The sequence below is a fragment of the Lissotriton helveticus genome, chromosome 5_1 (assembly GCF_964261635.1).
Source record: "Lissotriton helveticus chromosome 5_1, aLisHel1.1, whole genome shotgun sequence".
In the NCBI taxonomy this organism is placed as follows: domain Eukaryota; kingdom Metazoa; phylum Chordata; class Amphibia; order Caudata; family Salamandridae; genus Lissotriton; species Lissotriton helveticus.
In genome coordinates this window covers 1,438,081,803-1,438,096,473 of record NC_136065.1, presented here as the reverse complement: position 1 = coordinate 1,438,096,473, position 14,671 = coordinate 1,438,081,803, and positions in this window count along the sequence as shown.

Here is a 14,671-nt window from a genome sequence, read left to right as displayed (position 1 = left end):
TCCCTGGTAAAGTGGCACTACCTGTGCCTAGCCTTTAAGAGCCTTTAAATAATGCTACTAGTGGGCCTGCAGCACTGATTGTGCCACCCACTTAAGCAGCATTTTAAACATATCTTAGGTCTGCCATTGCATCCTCTGAGTATGCCATTTTAAACTGCCACTTCAACCTGGTAAAATAAATCTATAACCAAGCTCATTCCTTTTTTTATACATAAAGGTTTACCCTTGGGTAGGCCCTGGAAAGCACAGAGGGCAGGTTGCCATGAATTTAAAAAGTAAAATATGTACTGTTAAGTGTTATATGTACTGTAGTGAAAAACAATTAAATACATTTTCACTGCTGCCAGGCATACCCTGACCATAGGATAGCATTGGAGTTACCTAATTACATTTTATAAGTCTAATTTCCAAACGGGACCAGGTCAATTCTTCATATTTGGTGTCTCCAGAATCACACTTAAAATCCTAACTGATGGTGAAATCAGATTTTAAATTTGAATTCTGAAAATGCCACTTTTAGAAGGTTGGAATTTTATTACCTAAGCCATTTGGTACCTGTAGCATATCTCTGGGTCACATGACAGGGTGTAGTGGACAGTTAAGCTATGTATTCCTCCTAGTAAGCCATACATATTATGAAGCTTAGGTGTGACTGGATGGGCCACAACTGGCAGGATGGGAGTGAGAAGCTGGTCCCAGACCTTCTTACACTTGAATGGGCTGCTGCCTTACAAAGGGTACATACCCCCTGCAGTTAGTCTAGAGCAAAGGCCAGGAAGGCAGGGCACCTGCACACTTCAAATGCATGACTCTAGAAGCATCTCACCACTTCAAAGGCATAACTGGGTATAAATACTGAACCTTATACATCAAATCCTCAGTACACATCCGGACCTATGGATACTTGGCCTGGAAATAGGACTGCTGTGCTGCTACAAGGATTGACACTCTATTGGACTGATATTATGAAGGAACTGCTGTCCTGCTGTGCTGAACTGCTACCTGCTGCCCTATTGCCTGGGTGGGAAGGACTGACCTGTATCTCTTGAACCCAGAACTCAGAGTGACTGCAAGGTCTAGTTGGCTGGACTCTTGGTCTAAAGCCTGGGCTCTGCCATCTGTGAGTAACCCAATTTATAACATTGGTGATCAGCAATGAGGATAGGACTTTTGTTTTTGCAGTGCCATACAGTGATTTGGTGTACACTGTCATCCCATATCTAAGACCAATTTTAGTTTTAAATTCTCCCTGAATGGTCTTTTTCTTGTTTTAAATTAATTCCACTCTATCTCACTGATGGTGCTTGTTACAATTACTTGCAAAGATGGAGTTTGAGACTACCTGGAGAGCTACACGGCGACTCAGCTCAAGGAGTTTTGTCAGGAGATATGGCTGCCAATTAACAGAAGCACCAAGAAGTTGGAGCTCCAAAAGGCCTTGAGAGTGTGGATAGAGAACACAACAGATGACCAGAAGGAAGAGGAGGATCAGGAAGGATCAGCAGTACCTGAATGAGGGTCTTAGAATGCAGCCTGTTGAGGAGGGTGGTAACCCACTCCTGGGATTGAAAATCCCCTCCCGTGCATGTAGCAGTGTGTTCGGTAGCAACCTGTTCCAAGAGGAACTGGTGCAAAGGAAGGTAATGGGGAGTACAGGCTGGAAATGGCTAAACTAAAGATGTTGGAATAGAGACTGGCCATGAAAGCAGAACAAAAGAAACTGACCATGGAGGAAAGGAAACTGGCCATGGAGCCAGAGCAGAGGAAACTAGCCATGGAGGAAAAGAAAATGGCTATGGAGGAGAGAATTATTTTGGAGCATTGGCTCATGTCAGGACACTTAAGAAGCTGGACATCAAGACCAAACAGGCAGAAGCTATTGTTTAATGCACGGAGACCCGAACTACCGCAGCCTTTGTGTTGAACATAATGCATTGGACGACGGTTTATTGAAAGAGAGACCAGTTCTGGCATATTCACATAGAATCCTTTTGCACATCAAATACACATTCCTACAGAGAGGTATTCTGTTGGCGGCCATTTGTGCCGTGCAAAAGACGGTCACCTGAGGAAGGCTACCCAGCCGAAACGCGCGTAGTTACTACCCTACCGCACTGCCTTCATCTTCTGCCATGTCTTATGCTAAATTGTTTGTTTGTTATGTGATTTTAATAATATTTTTTGTACATGAACTGTAAATCATCTTTATAAGAAAAAAAGAAAACAAGAATAGAATGTGGTAAATTAACAAAAAAAGATAAAATATATACACAATTTATGATAAATAAAATGAATAATTGATTCACCATTTTGGGTAGTTAGTATCTGTACTGTTGGGCGTAGTTATTATTGTTATATTTATGAGTGTTTTTTATATACACTGGTTTGCATTTTCAGCTCTCTCACTTGGCTATAGACCGTTTTCAAATTAAAGATTCAATACACGCCAGCAGCACCAAATATAGTCTTAAGTGTCCATGCATTGCAATGGAAGTATTTTCTTGGCAAACTAAGTATATGTGATGGATCCAAATATGTCTGGTTAAATAATGCACGTCTTAATCGATGCACTGCAATAGTTCTACTCTGGTGGCACTAAAGTGGAAAGTTCTAGGCGGCGCTGAAGTGCCACTATGCCAAAATGTGACAGGCATTAGCAAAGTCTAAACGGATGGCCATAGCAAGCAGGCGCAATGATTACTATTTTGTTTTTATTGCAAGCATATGCTACAAAAATAAAAAAAAGTATGCTGCAAACTAAATATGGCTTTCATAGACTTACATTAGAAATCTGAAATATAAAAACACTTTCACTTATGTGGGCATTTTGGTGGTCATTTTTAATTTTAAATAAGTCGTTCAGCTGTGCCATTCATTTCGATATTATTTTTTGTGATTGAGGCAAGAATTAATGAAAACCTAACCAAGCGGCCAAATTGCAGGTAGTTACAACTTTACACACTTTGTAACAGCAAATACCCAAAGTACAGAAACATAACTGCTTTTTTAGAAGGAGAAATACAAGAGCTCACCAGATCTGGTGATGTTCGCTCATTCATTAATGCATAGATACATGACTCTGGTTCGTGGAAATAAAAAAGACTGTAAACGTAATAAGGCAGGAACAGACACAGAGAGACAATGTTACTATGGCACTTATGGCAGCAAATATAGTCGGTGGCTAGGCTGCATGTCACGACAAACGGCACAAGGGTAAATTGCACATTCGCATAACTGCAAATCCTCTCCAACACTTGATTTCCCCCTAAGCTGCAGAGATATCAAAAGACTGGGGTAAATGGTTTGGGTGAGTTTTTTCCCCATTGGTTACAATGTGGACCGCCTAGCTTTACCATCCAATAAGCCATTACAGTTGTAAAGTATTTCATTACTGCTCCCCACATCCCTCACACCCTGACCCCGAGGATCACTGGTATATGTCAAGAATGCCTGGAGTCAGGCATATCGTGCCTTGACATATTTTTGTTCTCAAATTACCTTCATAGAGGACGTGACTTTATAGAGGAAACGACAAAATGAACTTCAGACAAGATTAATGCATCTTTTTTGACATTGCATAATGCTATTGTAGCAAAGCTTTACAGTACATAACATCAAAGTGAGGAGATGCACATTGCATAATAAAATGTGGTGATGGCAGCTCAATTGAGGGTCAAGAGACGCGTTTATAATATACAATATCAAATATCGAAACAATTACAATCTTTAGATATAAGGCATGGCTGTGTTCAATTACACATTGTAAGTGAGGCAAGAGCCAGAGAAGGGAGGGGCATTAGGGAAGGGAGTGAGTGAACCTGGCTAAGGGAGCGAACCAGTGGATGAGTGATGATGAAAGGAGGGTTGTGTGGGACTGTCGAGGAGTATGAGGGTCGTAATGGGAGATCAGTGTAGAATTATCGTAAAGCGGCTTACGGAAACATACATTAAAACTAGCCAGTTGTTCTAAAGTGACAAACATAGCAAAGGTGGAGAGTAAATGCACAATGCCAGAAAAACCAAATTGTGTCTTTGATTCTTGTTTGTGGTTGTATGACAAACTGAACTGATGCACGAAAAGGCCACTGCACCCGCAAGCAACTAAACTAATTGTTATCAAAGTCAGGCATGATAGAAAGCAGAGCAGGTACCGCACGAAATGTTCCTGATGTATTAACTTGTACATTACTGCAGGTCATTATCCCCGGCTCTAAGATTGCCAGGTAATGGTGTGGTAAGGAGCTCTGGCAGCAAACTGTAAGAAGAGAACGATGCTAACAAGCCCCAGATGTTTTGCAATGAGCAGCTCATTTGCTACACTCTCTTGGGCACAGTTTAATGCTTTTGATATTTCTAATTAACCCATTGGTTGTTTCCCTAAACTGTCCTTGAGGTTTAACTCTAAAGATTTGTGCCGGCGACTGCCCTTTAAACAGTTGTCGTGCTGAATAATGCAGGTCGTGGGATTTCAAATCGCTGTGCGTTTCCTGGTGGTAGAATACTAACTATTTAATCACAGGTGAAAGGAAGCAATAACGAACAGCTGCACCCGGAGATGGGATACATAAACAGGACACGTAGCCTGAGCAGAGGAGATTTTGCAATTAGCTGGTACATTTCATGGGGCTCCAGATAGCTGTTTGTCAAGACAAATTTGTTAAGGAACACTTCACATTTTGAATATTAGGCAAAGATGGATATTCCTCTAAGGCCTCTTTGGTGAATAACTTTAGTTTTCCAGAGTGCACACGAAATAAAAATGTCCTTTTTTGTTGGTTTGGAGTACATGCTTCTTGTTGTGGAGATGATAGATATACATAGTTATATACAGAAGTTAGAATCATTATACTGCCCTTCAGAAGACACACAAATTCATGGCGAGGTCCACTCAACATGAATGCATACGAATGCACAAATTGGGACTCTTGGTTCGGAATTCCTTGCAATTTGCCACACATAGCTCTGGAAGACACTTCATGCACACTGCTGACCTGCTGTTCACCAACCTATTCTCTGCTCATCTCCACACTTTGTTAGAAACCCCAGCTATCCCTCTGAGTCCAAGGTCAAACTCTCTGTGCCTACTTCCTACCACTGTCTCCTCTATAACAATAACGTTTTTGTGGTATAGGTGAAGGGCATAGGGAGGAGCAAAAAGGATTAATAGAGGGCCAGGGAGGGGCGTAGGGAGAAAAGTGTACCCTCGAGGGAGTAAATCCATTGCCATTCTCAAATTGCCCTTCTTAAATTACTGCAGCCAAAAAGAAACTAGGCCTTGGTGAAATTTAAATCACCCTGGTGAATTTGTGTAAAGTTAACAAAAATGACACCATTATTTTTGGTGAATGTGCGCTTTATAAATACACTGCAACATAACATATCATAACATAATAAAAATATTTATTTATTTTAGGTGGACATATATTTTTTAATTTAATCTTTTAAAAAATGTATTTTTATTGGATTTTCATCTTTTTAAGCACAACAACATTCCAGAATACTTATGCGAAAAACAAACACACATGTGAGATATACATGATAACACAAAACAGATACCACCGAAATTTCAGCCAACATAAACAAGCAAAATATACCAGAACCAAAAAAGAGACAAAAAAAAGAAAATAAGCTAAGGGGAAATAAAAAAAAAACTTTTCTCACCAACTGTAAAGATAACCTCCACATTAATCCTTGACATTAATTCTAGAAAAGTATAATGAGAAAGGCATAACTTAAAACATTACAAATTCTCCTTCCACATCGAAATAGGTTCCCAGATACGTTTCCCAAGTATTCTCCCCCTTTTGCCATTCCTTGCATAAATCCCCTTCTCGAGATTATACACAGAAAGCAGCCTAGCTAGCTAATGTTGAAAAGTTGGAGGTGCTTTATCTAGTCATGTTGTTGCAATACACATTCGTAAAACCGACATGGCCATAAATAGAAAATAGTGTGAAAGGCATTGCTCGTCATCACTGCTTACCCCAAGTATTATCCAAGATGGTGTGAGAGAGATCTTGATTCTTAGAGTTCTATCAAGAAAAGATTCTATAGCTCTCAGTAATAACTGTAACTGAGGGCAAGATGCGAAAATGTGGATTATTCATCACATCGGGGACATCTAGTGCCTGCGGTTCCCCCCCCACTGAGCTATCCTTGAAGGTGTGTGATACAGAGAGAGTACATTGTTTTATATTGCTATGCCTGTAGCCCTGCAGAACACAAGATAGTCTGTCCTAACTCTAATGAGTCTCGGAAACAGTCTTGATCTACCCCAAGCTTATCTGCCCACTTATTCCCATATTTTTCCAGATCATCGTCCTTCATTGCAGAGAGCACAGAATAGAACCTTCGAAAAGTACAATCCATACTGCCTTCAATAACATCCAATATCTTATTTTTACTGAACCCAGCAGGGCCTCCCTGTTTATTCACTAAAAAGCTATGGACTTGTAAATATTAAAATAATTTCTTCCTGTCAATAGCGTTGGCACCCTCTATATCAGAAAACTGATTAACTCCATTAGGACTGATCAGATCACCCAGTGTCTGGAGTCCCCGTCGTCCCCATTCGCCATTACAGAATCTGCAAATATTACCCCTGGAGGGAGTGATTCCTGACTAACCGAGTATATGCAAGCCCATATTTTTTCTGAAAAGACGCCCAGACTTTATAGGCAGACATCAATGTCTTAAACCTGGTTCTTTTAAAATAACTGGAATCAGTGTATTTAAGGAAGCAGTTCTCTTCCTCCCCCAAATCCGTATATATCAATAGAACCTAGTTTAACCTGCGGATCAGATGCATCCCTCTAATAGCCAACTCATATACTGAAGGGCTGCCGCCCAGTAGTACATCTTAAAATCAGGGACAGCACAACCTCCCCTAGCCCTAGATAAAGATATAAAGTGAAGAGCCCTCCTGGTTTTCCCATGTGCCCAAAATAAATCTATTAATTAAGTGCTCCAGCACCGAGAACCATTTAGTCTCAAATACCAATGCTATTGCCCTAAAAAGATAGAGGAATTTGGGCAAGATAATAATGTTTACCACATTGGAGCACCCTACTAAAGAGAGGTGGAGATTATGCATTCCATCCAGGCCTTTTTTGGCTTTAGATATTATAGGTTCGATGTTTCTTTCGACAGTCTTGTCCAAATCTGCAGAGATACTAATCCCTAAGTATATACTGCCCCCTTGTTCTTAATTATCTGGGTCTTAGGCCCATTTACCGCATAACCTGAAACCAGACCGAATACCAAGGCTTCTAATTCCACCTCAGCTATAGCGCCAAAGGGTAGTGGGGTCACTATAGCCACATCATCTGCGTATGCCAAAGTTTTAAAATCTTGACCTTGAGCTTTTATCGGAGGAATCTTGTTGTTTGCTTCCAATTTGCAAATTAGTGGGTCAATATATACCACGAATAATAGCGGCGAGCATGGGCACCCTTGACGAGTGCCATGCTTAATTTGCAGGGCCGCTCTGTAACCTCCATTGACTCTAAGTCGGACTGTAGGACCTTTATAAAGAGCCTGGACTGCGTTAATAAATCCCTCGCCAATACCACACAACATCCAGGCCATCCAGAGGTTGTCACAGGAGACCCAATAAAATACCTTTTCTGCATCCAGCACCATGAACGCCGTGGGGTCTCCTGAGACTTCCATGACATCGAAAAGGGTGATAACTTTGCGGACATGCTGCGTAGTACCCCTCCCCAGGATAAAACCATGCTGAATGGGACTAACCAATTCACCTATAACCTTACAAAGCCTAAGGGCCATTGCCTTGGAAAATATTTTTGTGTCAGAGTTCATAAGAGTTTTTGGTCTATAAGACCCTGTTTCTACAGGTGATTTACCTTTTTTTAATATTACCACTATATCGTCGCCTGCCCAAGAGCTTGGAACGGAATTTCCTAATTCAGCCTGCAGCACTGTATCTACCAGATCTAGATGGATTACCTCCTGGAAAGCTTTATAAAATTCGATGGGTATCTGATCGGGGCCCGCAGCCTTACCCAATGGGAGACTATTCAATGCTATAAAAATCTCTTCAGGAGCCAAGGGTGCATCAAGTGCCTCCCTATCTCCTTCAGAAAGCAGAGGAGCAGAGATATCCCTGAGGTACCCTTGGATTGCTGTTAGGTACCTTGGCTGATCCTCACTATACAACCTAGCGTAAAATTGCCTAAAAACCTCTTGGATCCCATCAGGCTCAATAACTGTTCCCACCTTGCCATCCAAAATCCCTTTAACTTCTCCTAAGGTCGCTGGGGCAAGATGGCTGCTGACCGGCCGTAGAGAGAAGTCGTAGATCTCTCTCCCCCCTTCCTTTGATCTGACAGTCATGGAGAGGATGCTGCTTGTCTCGACTTGGCTAAAACAGTTACCTGACTGGTCGCACGAACACGTTGGCAAAATCTGTGCATTATAGGATTAGCAGTGCACAAGGGCTGTTTCGGCGGTGGTGCTGAGGGGTCCCAAACAGCAGAAGGAGCAGAAAGACCAGAAAGATCAGAAGAATGCAGGCGTAACCAAGGATACGCAGAAGGATGCTACGGCGATGGCTTCATCTCTGGTAGGTGCGGGGCAGCCGCGTAGGGTGATCCCTAAAAAACTGGATGAGCCGCAGGGCAATGGCAGCAGTGGGACTGTTGTGACTGGCGGTAATAAAGACACTTCCGGTGCAATTCGGAAAATCACTGTATCTAAGAATGGACAAGATGCTGGCAAACCTAGGGAAACCACATTTTGCAGCCTACCTTGATCGAATCCTTCACGGCGAGGTCGGCAGAGTCCGCAGGAGCCGCCGAGCTTGAGAACGCAGAGAATCTTGAGAATCTTGAAACTTGGCAACGTGAGGATACAGTGTTGCATCCTCAATCTGGGTCTGCGGATAGTCAAAGGGAGCCCAACACTGAGCTTGTGGATCTAACAGGCAGAGCACAAGACACACAGAGTTTGGAGGTAGGATGCGCTGCTCTCGGTGACTTGGACACATACAATGTGTTAAACAATGTCGGAGGTTCTGAGCTGAGTAGTTAAGCAGTAATCCTCTCAGTAGCTCTCTCAGTAACCTCTTCAGCGGCCCTAGATGGGGTAATTTCAAAGCAGACACAAGTTCTTACTCAGCCTAAGGGAATCACAGGCTCACCCGATGGGGATTGTTTCTTTTACCTCAATGACGACTCGGATTCCTCTCTCTCAAGTGGGGGAAGTCTATCTTGTGACTCAGTCTCAGTGGAGAGCTCATCGGTGCAGAAGGTGCTTGCTGCTCATAGGACTTCACACCAGAAGAAGAGGTCTAAATCAAAATCTAAATTGACAGTTGGCCGGTCAAATACTGATGTCACCAGGAAACTTCTTTGGGATTACTCAGCCACATCCCAGTTGTGTCAGGAAGATGGTGGTACAAACACGCAGGAGGGGCAGAATACTCTGAGCAGCCCATCTCAGACTCCCTCAATGGACCTCCTTTACACTAACCTGAAACAAATGCAGGTAGTAGCAAGGTCAGAGAGCCAGAGAGCAAAGCAGGCAACAGAGAAAATACGGGGCTCTCTGAGAAAGATGAATAAATTATTCGAAGATATGGCAGATAGGGTTGCCCATATGGAGGAAAGAAAAGGACGATTGGAAGATGGTGTTAGTAGGTGGAAGACATTTAAAGAGGCACAAGAGAAGGTGTTTGAGGACGTCCAATCGAAGTTGGAGGATTTTGAGAACCGCCAGAGGCGGAACAATATTAGGCTGCTGGAGGTGGCTGTATGGGGTTGAAGGCCAGGACGGCAGGTCATTTGTCATCACCTTGTTGAAAGGAGCCTTTCCCGAGATGGCTTTCTGGAATTGGGAGAATGAGGTGCAGAGAGCTCACCGGTTTCCTTTGACCCAAAGGAAAGCCCATGGGGCATCTCAAGCTGAATGGCCTAGGGCACTCCTTGCTTATGTTGGCAATTACCTCGTCAGGCAGGAAATTATGGACAATGCAAAGCCAGACTCTGGGCGGGCATTTGACGGTACCACATTTTTTGCCCGTCCAGACTTCTGTCATGTTACCGTGGAAAGAAGGTGAAGGCTAAGGCAGTTGATTGCTCCATTTCAGGGACTTGGGTGTGAGGCCTATTTATTGTATCCAGTGCGGCTTAAAGTTATAACCAAGGGGCAAGTCAGAATGTGTTTTGTTCCATAGTTAAGGCCCAACAGTTTTTGGTAGAGCTGAAGGAGCAGAAGGGGAGATAAGGGTGGGGCCTTGCCGGGAATTAGAGTCATCAGGTTTTTTGCAGTACACAGGGGCATAAGGGATGGAAACAATAGGAAGGGGGGTTGCGACTTGCTACGGGCTGAGATGTCACACATAGGTCATGAGTAACTTATTTGCCTGTAAGGAGATGGGAGGAATTGGGAGGGAGGGACCTGAGTCTGGGGGGATTAGGGGGAGGTATGGGGGTTCATATGGTACAGCAGAGCACGGCATCTGAGATGGTTGGGTGGACACAGGAGGCATAGCAAAATAAACAAAAATGGGGTAAGAGGGAATTCAGAATGGGGGAAGAGGAATTTGTGTATTGATTCACTGGACAACTGGTTGGGACAGGTATTTGATGTGTTTTAATGAGTATACCGATTGCCTCAGTTAACGTGTGTGAGTTGAATGACCATCTTAAAAGGCAATGAATCTGGGCCACTCTGAGAGCAATGAGACTGTATTTTGTCTGCCTGCAGGAGACGCATGTAGAGGGGACAAGGAAGTATTTGCTGGAGCAGCTGGGGTTTCATTTGCTCACGCATACGAAACAGGGGGCCAAGAATAGAGGGGTTGCTATACTGTCTAAAAGAAATTATGTCATAGTCAAAAGAAAGCTGGATGATCAATGGGGTAGATGGGCCTTGATGGAATGTATAATAAATGATGAAACGGTTACTCTAAGATCGGTGTTTGAATCTACTGAGGATGATCCGGATATATTTGAGTTTTTAGATTTAGAGCTATCTTCATGGCCCATGCCGATTATCCTTTGTGGCGATTTTAATGTAAATGGGGTAGGAGGGCTGGGCATGGAAGTGGGACATTGCTATGTGGGCCGAAGAAAAAAAAATATGTTGAGCAATTTTTACCCTGGCTCGGAATAACTCCTTCACAGATGCGTGGGCATGTTTGAAGCCCCTTGATCCTGGTAGTACTTACTACTCCGCCCCACATAAGGTTTGTGTTAGGCTTGACTATTTTTTATATCAAATTGCCTTTTGTCCAGAAGTCAGATTGAGAAACTGCCTCGGATTATCTCTGACCATAATCCGCTAGTGTTAACATTAAAAACTACAAGAGCTGGTAGGCGTGAGCAGATATGGACTTTCGAGAGAGGATTACTCAAAGATGAAAGCTATCTCAAACAAATGAAGGATTGGATAGTAGCCTATTGAGGGATCAATGGAGGTAGCACTTCTTCAGGGGTAACTTGGGATGCTTTTAAGGCGGGTATTCGTGGGGAGACGCTGAGTTTTAGCTTATATAATCAAATGCAGGATGAGTTAAGAGCGAAGAAGCTGGCTAAAGCAGTTATTGATGTAGAGCAGTGTTTCCCAAACTGTGGTCCGCGTACCCCCAGGGGTCCGTGACACATTCCCAGGGGGTCCGTAGGCAACAGTTTTAAAAGCACAGAAACATTTCTTGTACAATTAGCAGCTTTCCAGCAACAATAAAAGTGTCAAGAGAATGCCAGTGATTAATGTACCTGCTGGAGAGCGGGGAGAGTTTTGTTCAGTGGCAGCTTTGATTTAACTAATGTAGCACAGAGGGTTAATGTGCCTAGTGCAAAGAACGTGTATCATGCATCTTAAAAAGCAGTATTTTATGTGCCTACGTTCGTGGTTACTGCTTTTGTCACAGAGATTCTTTTGTTACTGTGCACTTCATAAGTGACAATCGTAATCTAGCAGAGGAACCTATAAACTGTCATCAAAGAGCTGCTTGCAAACTGCATGGTAAAAGTTAGTAACTTATATTTTGTCCCAGTTATTCATTATCCTGATGCTGCTAAAAAGATATATTTGGGTGGAAATACATTTTTAATGTTAAAGTCAATGCTAGCCACTGTGTTATGTTCTGAATCCTGAGTTTGTGCTTTTCCAGACCAAGCACTCTTTAAACATTTTATATACACACTGATTTACATGTATGATTGAATGTCTCTATTTGTGTGTGATGTAAAGTGCTCTGACATCCTACAATGGTATGAGAGATGCTATAAAACAAATGAAATACATGTGACAGAGGGACTATTACTTCAATATAAAATACTAAGGGCCAGATGTTCGATCTGTTTTTATATGCGCGAACGGGTTCGCAAACCCGTTTGTGCATGCAAAAACCTATTGGGCCATGTACATAGCCTATTTCGCGAGTCGCAATTTGTTTGTGACTCTCTAAATAAGTTTTGCAACTTGCTATTTGGAAGGGGCATTCCCTTCCAAATAGCGAGTCTCAAAACCACGTACAAATGTTTTGCGGTTGCAAAACAGTCACAATTACCACCTACTTCAAGTAGATGGTAATGCATTCGCAAATGGGAAGGCAAAATGCATGCAAAATTATTTTTTAAGGGCAGGCGGTGGTCTCAGGGACCTCTGCCTGCCCTTAGAAAATGAAACGAAAACGTTTCATTTTTTTTTTTTTAAATGCATGGTAAACAGGCTGCATCTTTTTTTTAAACTGCTTTATTTAAAAGCAGTTCGAGACATGGTGGCCTGCAGAGCCCAGCAGGCCACCATCGCTGGGAGGGCTGGCATTCCCAATGGGCTCGCAAATTGCGAGAGGCTCATTAATATTAATGAACCTCGCAATTTGCGACCCCATTGGGAATCCCAAACAGTGTTAAACACACTGTTGTACATTTCATTCAGCTACTCGCAATGTGTCGCCAATTGCGAGGTGCTAAATGAAATGGTCGTACATCTGGCCCCAAAATCCTTAGTACGTTGAGTATTTGTTTTGTGTGCACACGTGTGTATTTTTTCGAATGACTGTTTTAATGTTTGAAATTTAACTCATACAAATTGCTTGAGGGTCCCCAGCTTCCAGTGGTGACTCAATGGGGGTCCTCAGCAGTCAAAAGTTTGGGAACCACTGGTGTAGAGGATGAACTGAACTCGCATTTTTTTCAGGGGTCCCCCTTGATCAGGCGCTCCTTAAAGTCGCATGCGCAAAGGCTGAAGCAGTAGAGAGCATTGCTAGTAAGGCGGCTGCTACTTGTTTGACAAGAAAGGAGCAATGCCATGAATTAAGTGAGCGTGTTGGGCATACTCTGGTGGTGAGCAAAAGACAGAAAGCATTTTTTAATTTAATCTTGATCAAAATAATTTTAAGTGCATTTCCTATATTTACATTCATTTAATTTTTACTTTTAAATTTAAGGCCTGATTATGACTTTGGCTGTCTTATCACCAGACCACTGCGTCAGTGGTACCAAGAAGACAACTGAGCCGGCATTCTTCCATCTGCCCTATTACGATGTATGCAGCCTGAAAATGCAGATTGTTGTTGATCCATTGTGTACCACCTGTGCTGTGGTGGACTGCAATGTTGGCGATGCGTACTCCGATGCCTTCAGGGCAGAGGTTTCCCACGGAGCTGATATTGAATATACACTTGTACTAGTGGTCCCCTAACGGCAGTTACTCGACGGCGGTAGGCCATCGCGGTACGCTCTCAGCAAAGCAACAGAACAATGCCCATTGGATTTATACAAAAACAACATGACTGATATCCCTCTCAGTAGGAAAATGGAAATGTAATCCAGGATAGTCAACAACATGAATGCTGTAGGTACCACCCAGTGCACAAAGGAGGAAATTAATAAGGTGTGGCACAACCTGAGGGCGTAGGCACATTCCTTGGCCTCCAAGCACCATCTGGAGTCTCAGAAGATTGGCGATGGTCCTCCCAGTGCCTTATTACACCTCTTTCCCTGGAAGAAGCAGGGCATGACTATCCTGCATTCGGAGGGCTTGACATAAATTGCTGTGGGAGTGAGGTCTAGTAAGTTACACCTCACTAACTGTCACAACACTTTAATGTCCTGTTTACTCTCATCTCAGCTTTTGTTATTGTATTCTCTATCAAGTTTCCTAACATGCAATACTCAAAGTATTAGAGATGTTTCATTGTCAGTTTTCAATGTGTATTATTGCATTTAAGATCACATGCATCAATCTCCATTGCATGCTACATGTTGGTATGCTGTCTGTAAGTGTATTATTATATAATTATCATCCCAGGACCCATTATATGTGTCAATATGTAAATGTATGGTCCAGCCCAAATGCATTTTGGCAAGCGTTGGCAAGTACAGATTGAAATTACTACAACTACCATGAGGCCCTGTTTCTGTAACTCTAAAAAAGATGATATAGTGAGGCTGTCCATTTTCACTTGCCTCACATCTTACAACTGATTTCCACGTCTCTTGAACGTAACCATTTGTTGAGTGTAGGCCAGTAAAGAATGAAATGACTACAACTACAATGAGGCTCTGTTTCTGTAACTCTAAACAAGATGCAATTGTGAGATTGCCCATTCTTACTTGTCTGACATGATATAACTAATTTCTACTCCTCACTAACATATCCATTTGTCAAGAGTTGGCAAGTAGAGATTGAAATTACTACA